We start from the raw sequence: 10,036 nt of genomic DNA, 5'->3' as shown, positions 1-10,036 counted from the left end.
CATGTACCACGGCTGTGGTACTTTGATAACCTGCGGTTCCTGGCAGACACCTTGGAATCCAGGCCGTCAATTTCTACGCTGCCTTCGACTTCGGCAGAGGGCTCAGTGTCTGTAGATCCAAGCCAGGATGAGGATTTCCTGGAGGAGAGTTTTACTCAGGTATGGCATTTCACAATATATTGTCTGCTAAAATGTAATCATGTAACAAAATTATAAGCTAAACCATAATTGACCCTTTATGTAAACGGGCATAGCAAGGGGTTGGCATGACAGGCAACCGCCAGGGGCGCAGGCCAAGGGGGGTGGGTCACAAAAACATTGGCATTGTTTTAGTGTTTATTTTAACAATCCACTCAGCCTGCACACCCCAGAACCCCCAGTTTGCAGGCGGATTCATGCAGGTGTAAAACATTGAGAGCTGCTTCATGCAGGTGTAAAACATTGAGAGCAGCTGAGCCAAAAGACCAGGAGACTGAGACTGCCTCTCACTGCATCCCCAGCACACCTCTGGTCTTACAAACACTGCTGCATCCCCAGCACACCTCTGGTCCTAACAAACACTGCTGTAGCCTCAGCATTCCTCTGGCTCAACCTTTTTTAATACAAAACTAACAGCTCCTGCAAATGATCCATCCATCCTTGCTTCCATGTCTCTGGTCTCTCACTCTGGGTCAGCAAGGCAGGTGGCTTCCTTATTCCTGTTTCCCTGCACTGCTTCACCCTCAATGCCCTACATCAAGCACTCTGCAAGTTCAGGCCCCTCTCTCTCTGCAACCCCCTCCTCTCTCTCTCACACCCCCTCTTTCTCTCCCTCTCTCTAGCTCTCAACCCTCTCTTTCTTTTTCACACCTGAGACAATGATTGCCCACTAGAGAGCTCTACACTGGGCAAACAAGGGGCAAATTAGAAACTTTTAATGCCCTTTAATTTTTTTTTGGGGGGGTGGGTTACAGTTTTACATTGATCTTGGGGGGGGGGGTTGTTGCCAAATACAGCTCCTCAACAAGGGCACTGGAGACCCTAGATACGCCACTGTATGTAAAGTCTGCTATTTGTTCACAATAATATAACAAACATGACTTTTTATATACACTATAACATTCTAATCAATTGTTCATTTCATCAACAGGGAAGTGTCACTGAGGAGGAGCCAGGTTGCAGCCAGGAGCCTGGGGAGCCTGCGGAGCCTGAGGAGCCTGTGGAACTATTTCCACCACCACCTCCTCCTGCCAAACGGAGGCAAAAGAGGAAGCACGTGGATGATATCACAGACAAATTTATCCAGGAGGCCACCATAGCCCTACGTCGGAAACCGGAGGCCAATGAGTCCTTCGGCAACATGACGGCAAAAATTTTGGATAAGGTGGACCTCAGGCAGTGTCAGTATGCCAGAAAAATTATCCTCGATGTGCTGCAAAAGGCTGAAAACGGGATCCTTAATGAGCACAGCCATGCATGCCAGGAGCACCCGTGCCCTCCACCTCCACCTCCACAACACCCACCACCTCGCCAAATGCCACATGGCCAGTGGCAATATGGCCAGCAGGATCTAAACCTGCCCTCATGGCAACCTGATTTCAGTTACCAGCAACTTTAATTTTTGTAACCCCCTATTATTTATTTTACCCCTGTTTGCCAGTTTCTAGTTTAATTTTGTCCAAATGGACCTTTTTTATGTTTAGTTATACGGAAAGTATTGATGTTTTCTTTGGGTTTTTTTGCTGAGATACAAAAAATAAAGAAAATGAAAATAAAAAATGGCCTATCTGAATTTGTTAACATGTTTAATATTGTGCATAACCTGAAAAATATGTTTTAGACATTAATTCAGACAAGAATAAAGTGTCATATCAATAGTTAGATCTTTGCTGTTTACAAAATAATAATGGTGAAGAGTTCAAATTATTTAATTATAAAATTTGATAGAACAGATAGAATAGACAAACATTATCTTCATCATAACAGAACACATGCCTTTTGATTAGAAAAGTATGGCATTATGAGCAGCATCTTCCTTCTTCTCACATTTATCAAGATGAGCATGTGCTCCGCATTTCACCTATTTCTTGGACTGCCGCGAGCCGAAAGTTCTTTCTGAATAAAATGATGAGTTTACTAGAGAAAATTCTTCCGGGAACTCATTTGGTTTGATCATGCGTGTTGGGATTTGTAGCTGTGTGTCGGCCGAATTCTGTACTGACAGGCGAACAATCGTCCGTTCTGGTGTCCGCAGACAAAAATTTTCATGTTTGCAAGAAAGACTTTTGTCCGCTGATTGTGCGCAGACAGCTGTCGGAGGCACCATACTAACACGCGTACAATCGGCAGATCTTTCGTCCGCCGACGTTTGTATGCCGACGATCGGTACGTGTGTACGGGCCTTTAGTTACTCATGCCCAAAAGACAGCCTGGTAACTAGTTTGTTTCAGAAAATGTCCACAATGGCAGCCCACAAAAAAAGCTTAAGGTGACAGAACCTACCCACAACAACCCTACCCCACCCACAAGAGTCCTGACCTATCCAAATCGATCTGATAAGAAGAAGCTTCTACACTTTCTGATACTGTCAAAGCTTGCTCACTCCTTTCCTCCCATATGTTGGCCATTGAGTCAACGTTTCATAGTGATGGGCCATTAGAATTGTGGGAGGGGAAGAATTCCACAGCAGATAGAGAGTAATATGAAGATATTACCAACAGCGCATGTCTCAGGGAAGGAACAAGATTGGAGGTAATCCCCTTTTAACCAAGCCAATAGGGGGATAGGTGTAGTATGTAAATGTCAAGAGCTGCAATGTGCATATGGGTTATGCTATGTCAAATACACATTTTGTATCAAGTATCTCCGAAGGGTTAAAGTGCATATAAACAGTGCATATGGTGATGGATCAATTCCTATCAGTGCAATACATGAAAAACACATACAGTGCTCATTAAACCGTGCATCAATAATCATATACCAAAAAAATGAATAGGGATATATATGGAACAAAAAACAAAGGTATATGTGAATGAATATATATATAGAGCAAAAAAATACCATACGGCAAGTGGGTCAATAAGGCTTAGGGTAAGTATCCAGCAGGGGTCCCCTCCGTCCGCGTCCGGATGGTCCTGGATTTTCCTGTACTCTTGTTATCTGTATTCTCGTTATTTCATTTTAGAAGCTTTTCAGGTCCTGCCACAAACCCAGGCTCCAACAACCTCTTCTCCAGGCTTCAGATTACTTATAGCCACCTATTGGACACACAGAGGTGTGTCCAATAGGTGGCCATAAGTAATCTGAAGCCTGGAGAAGAGGTTGTTGGAGCCTGGGTTTGTGGCAGGAATGAGGGCAGGAATGATGGACAGGGATGAAAAACCACTTTATCCCTATGGACCACTAAATGAGGACTGCGACAGGATAATGCAGCCAATTATACCCTGTGGGCCGAGGTAATAGCCACTAAGAATGTCACCTTCTGGTATAACGTAGGCAAGGGGATCTCCCGAATATTCTCAAATAGAGGTTTCTGGAGAACCGAAAGTACTAAATTTAAATCCCATGGCCGCAAAAAGAGACAGTACAGGTGGAGCCACATGTCGAACCCCCTTAATGAAGATACAAACTAAAGAGTGCGTGGCTAGGGGGTGTCTGAAAGAAGATTGCCAGGGCAGAAACCTGGCCCTTGATGGTACTCAAGGCCAACTTCTGATCAACGTCCTGTTGAAGAAAGGTTAAGATCCGAGCCACAGAAAAGGATCGAGGATGAGCACCAATTGACTCACACCAAGAAATGTACGCTTTCCACATACGATAGTATATCTTGCTGGAAGACGACTTCCTCGCCTTCACCATAGTAGGGATCACTGATCCAGACAGGCCTCTATCCCTCAGTACCTGGCCTTCAATAGCTAAGCCATTAAAACCAGCGACTGTAAAGCAGGATGGTAGATCAGCCCTTGGGACAACTGGTCTTCTCTGAGAGGAAGCCCCCAAGCGACGTTTACAGCCACCCAGATGATTGGAAGATCCTCACTGTTGATTCCTCACAGGAACTGCGGAAGAAGCCTTGGCCGAGGATGATATTGGCCTTACCGTGGCCCTTGAATGCCTGCGGCATCTATCAGATGACCCCGTGACCTCGTCACGAACTTCGGTATCCTTCTGTGGAGCCGGACTTGCTAAATGAGCTGCATGTAAGACTGTGCAAACAGGACTGTCTTGAAGGTGGATACCACCAGACTCAGAACCTGTATGCAAAATGGGAGAGAGAACTATCTGTGTGACAGCAGCCGGTGAATCACAGCCTGTGGTCCCTGAAGTTTGTGCAGAGGAAGGACCACCCTGGTCAGAAATAGAATCAGACCTAAGTACTGTAAATCAATTCCCTGGACAGGGATAGGGGGGACCTTAGGTAGTTTAGACATCACCTGAACCTTTGCCGGAATTAAATCCATACAAGGAGACTCAGGACCTAAAAAACCTGAAAAGGACAAGCTCTGTCCCCCTTTCTGGGTACCCCCACCAAAAGAAACATTTCACGCATTTCCTTGATGCTCACCAAAGAAATCCACTGGGCCGGAAACCAGTGAAGATGTCCCCCCACGCCGCAGACCTTCATGCTGAAGGAGTCTTGTCTGCTGGTCCGGGGAAGCTAGCTCTAGGCTTACCTGACCAAGGTTGCTTGGAACCTCCCAGGGAAGATCTATTTTCCTTATTCTCCGTCTCAGAAGCATGAAAGAATTTTCTATGGGCTGAGAAGAAAGGCCCCCATCTGCGGCGAGACTCCTTTCCTTTTCTTGACTGTACTTGGATGAAGGTACTCTTCCCCCCTGTGATACCCTTAATGATGTCATCCAGAGTAGCCCTAAAAAAGCGATCGCCTTGAAAGGGCAGATCAATGAGAGCTTTCTTAGAGGCTTGGTCTGCGGACCAATTCTTAAACCACAGCACGCGCCTAATCACCACCGCTGAAACAGAAAGTTTGGACAGCACAGCAGCTGTATCCAAAGCTGCATCACAAATAAACTGCAGCCTATGGACCAACTGGTCCACTAAATCAACATAAGCAGCGGGGACCTGCTCACCCCCAGGCCCTGGCGCAAAAGCTTGGCCCATTCAGTTAGGGTCTGAGACATCAGGGCTCAGGCAAAAACTGGCCACAATGCCAAACCAGCCATAGTAAACATGCTACTCGCCACAGCCTCCGCTTTCTTGTCAGCCGGGTCCTTAAAGGACAGGGATTCCTCTACTGGGATCATGGTTGCTTTATTCAACCTGGAAAACCTGTCAAAATAAGGCTCATAAGGAAATACCCTTGGAGTACGATGCGACTTGTGCATACCAAATGACACAGCCACATCCGTGGCTACATCAGCTGCATCCTACATTTTTAAAGTCTCACGCACTGCAGTGATAAGTGCGTCTACCAGCGCTTTTTCAATCACTGGAGGAACCATCCTCACTATCGGATGGATAAGGGGATCAGGGGGTATGATAATAAATCCCCCTGGACTGGATACCACGGTATCAGGCTCAGAATCAGATGAGACATCCTGAGCAGGGGAAGGCAGGGGAAGCTTCCTCCTGGGCCTTTGCCCACACGCCACTTCCACCCAGGACACTAACCATGGGAAGCTGGGGTTCCGAAGGACCTGCCACCTCCTTGAGGGGGTCAGTGGGGGGGAGATGTGACCCTGAGGCTCCATAAGGAAAGGAAGACGTTGCAGTACAAAAACAATCTTTTGGAACCACTAAATGATCCCCTCAAGGCTCTGAGTACCTATCAGCAGAGAGAGATAACAGGGACCCATAATGCGTAACGCTCTAGACAGAACTCCTCACCACCGACGTAGGGAGCTTTCGGCCAAGGGACCGCTACAACTCAGACCCAAGCTGGGTCGTATGCAACCCTGTGAGACGTTTAACTCGCGGGCCAGCCTGTCCATGAGGCTATCTAGCATAGCTGCGGCCTGCACGCGCTCGCTGGCTGGGCTGTGATAACCACCGAATCTAGATTATCCAGCCTGTCACCCAGCCCAGCAGTTGATTGTAGATCTCCCAAGAGAAAAACAAAAAAGATGTAAGGAAGGAAAAAATTGCTAGGACCAGAGATCCCAGCCAGGAACCTAGGTCCTTACTCCTGACTACACAGATTAAAACTGATTACCTAGAGCAGAGAGAGGGGATATATACCAGCTAAGGACGGCCCATGGGTGTAGCCAGGTGTTTTTTGTTCTGCCTAGTCCTACTTCTGGAGGAGGCAATATAACCCACTAGTTATGATTTATGGAGCGCTGTGTCCATTAAACGAAAGAGAAAAACTGTGTGTATACCCAGCTTAATTCAGATCTGTTATCCACACTGCATTATTGAGGCAAATGGGAAGCTGCTGACTTGTAGTTGAAGTGCGATTCAAGCAATGCTCAAAGACTTTAAGGGGTGGATTTACTAAAGACAAATAGACTGTGCACTTTGCAAGTTCAGTTGCTCCAAAGCTTAGAAAATGAGAGTAAGCTTCACTTTGCAAAAAATACCCAATAACATTGCAAGAAAAAAAAAAAACCTGAATATTTGCTTGTACATGACTGGATGAAGGAAGTCAGCAGAGCTTCCCCTCATTTAGTAAGCTCTGGGGCAACTGCACTTGCAAAATGCACAGTCTATTTACCTTTAGTAAATCCATCCTTAATTGGCAAATTCACTTTCAACCCCAGAGGTAACGGACTGCCCCAGAAGTAACTGATGGCAAATTTACTTTCAACCCCAGGGGTAATAAATTGCCTACCATGAATTGTTATTTTAAGGAGGGCAGCATTATTGTAAATCTCCTTCACTCCACACCCTTTTATTCAGCCACGCTAGGCAATCTGTGTCAATCCTCAGAGATCTCTAATTATTATATATATATATATATATATATATATATATATATATATATATATATATATATATATTATATATAAAAAATACAAGTTACAACAAATCATGCAATTTAGTAAATAGAAATAAATAAAAAAAATATTTAAAACAATATGTTAAAATAGCATTTCACACGGTCCGCATTTGCCGACGGACTCTGTTCTGCTCAGTGGGAATCGGTCTGCCGATCCCCGCTGAGTAGACGGATGGCACCTCCGTCTCTGCTCTGTGTGCGGAGATGGAGCTGTCAGATCCCCGCTGTTCTCTATGGGGGAATCGGATGAGAACAAACTGCCTGTCCGTTCTCATCCGATCCCATCCGTCCGGATTTCACGGACAGGATCGGAATCAGATAGCAGCGGGTGTCAGTGGAGATGTCCCGCTGACATCCGCTGCCCCATAGGGATGCATGGGGCATCCGATCAGGTTCGTCTGAAAAACTGATTTTCAGGCGGATCTGATCGGATCGTTTGTGTGAAAAGGACCCTAGGTCCCTGTGTACTTGTAAGGCTTCCCTATGTAATAATTGTATTTATATTTTATACAGTTACAAATTTATGTGTATCTTTTCTTAAGGTATGGATCCAAAGCCATAAACATGTAGAAGAAAAATAAATCAGGAGCATCTTGTTGCTATTCCCTCCCCAGCAGTCAACGGTGAGAGCTGGTGCAAATTCAGCACCCCTCCACAGACTCCCAATGATCTTACAGTAGGGTGGGCACGGACAGTAAATTATTTGGGTTGTCTGGCCCAGGGATTAGAGCATTAATAGCCCCTCCCTGATTATGAAATCGAGACAAGACTGTACATGTACAGACCTCAAAAACAGATTTGCTGTTAGAAATGACATAAAAGTTCTAGAAAAAAAATCCAAAACATTAGAAAAAAAAAAAAAAAAAAAAACAATACTTAGCTTAGACCTTGGTTATTGGTTGCTTCCTGGGTGGGGTCAGTGAGTCTCACCACTGCATCCTGGGAAAACTGAGTGTTACAAATGATGTAAAATGGGCTTTTGGACAGCGCTGGAGTGAGGCTCAGGGTTGTCACCAGCAACTGCAGGACATGCCTGGTAGCTTGGGTCTGAACAAATATTTGTCCTTTCTTTTCTAGCGTGTTTTTTTCTGTCTAAAGCCTTATACAGGCCATAGATTATGCAATTTTTTTTCCTTCAACCTGCACAGTCAGTGTTGATGGGAGAACTCCTCCTGTCAAGCTATTGTGTTATCCTGGTGGGGCAAAAACCGCATGCTAAAAATCCGACATGCTGGTTGTACAACTAGCCTGCCCATACATGGATTGAATTTCGGCCGGTCCCTGCAGAACCAGCCGAGATTCGATCCACCTATGGCTGGCTTAAGTTTAGTTAACAATGTTGTAAACCCCCAGAGGAAAAAAAAAAAACCTGTAAGACAAAGACATGAGCTAGTATGCATCGCATACTAGCCCATTATGAAATACTTACCTTAGAACAAAGCCCTTCCAGTAGCGTTGGCTCACCGCTGAGACGGCTGACATCTTCCCCGGGGCTTCTTGTGGGTTTGCGGGCTCCAGCACTGACATCACTCCTGCATATGCGTGCGTGAGCTGCCTATATGCGATATGGACTCTGAAGGTCCAGCACGGTAAGTCAGACCTTCAGAGCGCATGCACTGATGATGTCCTCGGCTGCATGCTTTCTGAATATCTTCTAAACTGTGCAAGTTTAGGTGATATTCACAGTACCTACAGGTAAGCCTTATTATAGGCTTACCTGTAGGTACAAGTGGTGTAACAAAGTTTACAATCACTTTAAAAAGTTTTTTTTTTTTTAAATCAGCACAAGGGACAGTACTTACATTTAGCAAGAAGTGCCCCTATGTGTTTAAGCTGACTATCGCCATCTACCCTCTGGACCCCCCCCCCCCCCACCACCACCCCCTCTCACAACACTGACTGGCCCATCTTTCATTCATAGAATGCTTTTCATTTATGGAAGTTATAGTACATCATTTCTGAATGGAGGAGTGGAAAGGACAGGCATAGTTGGCACCCTTGACGAGTGCCTATGACAGGTCCAGTGGCTTATATTACCCCCAAAGCAGCAGAACATTACTGCTGCGGGGGGGGGTGTATGTGTGTGTCTGTTGGGGGCACTCAGAGGATGGAAGTTTTCAACTAGGACAACAGCTGGTACCAGCCCAAGGAACACGTCTTATCATTTATTATAGGTATTGCACCGACAATTTACCCAGCGCTTTACATATATATATTTTTAGGCAGGGAGTGACATCATCAGGCTGGACAGAGCTAGAACGCCATGTTGGAAAGTCGGATCTGATGTGACTTCTGTACGATTTTAATCCTTTTACATGTGAGTGTATTTTAAAAGTGTTTCTACTAAAATATAATAGCGCTCTACACTATTGGGATTTCTAAGCTTCCTTTTGGCTGCCTCTATTTCTGGGAGATTGGGACCACTAATAGTGGGGTCCTGGAATTGAGGTGAGAAGATACACGAGGTGGAGTGAAGGGCACTGAGGTGGTGATTTCACATTACAGCTATATTGGAAGAAATTGGACATGTTTTCTTGAGATTGCATGAAGATTATATGGTGTATGGGACTTTTACATTGAATATTGATGCTATATGTTGAACTTTTTGATGATCACATGAAATTGAAGGTGCAGACTCCCTGGGAACCTGCACCTTCAATAAGTGGCTTTGCCAATACTGTTTAATCCAACATCATTCAGTTTTGTTCTACCATCTTTTCAGCATTGCATTATTGCCCCTGTCATGGTGGCTCTAAGGACAATCCTCCATCTTCACCTTCTCCAGATATTTTTTTAGTATCCTTGGGTAGATTATTGGAATGGTTCTGTTCTTTACAATCAAATAAGGACTCATGCAGTGAATGATATTCATAATTATGGTGAACACTCTTTTGCATTTTTGAAAGCACATTCCATCAGGTGCTACTGGATATGTTTACAGCCTATCCAGTGAAAAGTTAGCAGTGACTATAGTCGTTTTTCTGACCAGTCACTCTCACTCACTGGATTGTATGCGAATCTGGTTCATAGGTTTGGGTGGGATTCTTGGTGTGTGTGTGTGTGTGTCTATTGGCACTTTTCCACTGCAAGTACCGGCTA

The sequence above is a fragment of the Pelophylax lessonae genome (assembly GCF_965119305.1).
Source record: "Pelophylax lessonae genome assembly, chromosome: 2".
Lineage (NCBI taxonomy): Eukaryota > Metazoa > Chordata > Amphibia > Anura > Ranidae > Pelophylax > Pelophylax lessonae.
This window is presented reverse-complemented; position numbering follows the sequence as displayed.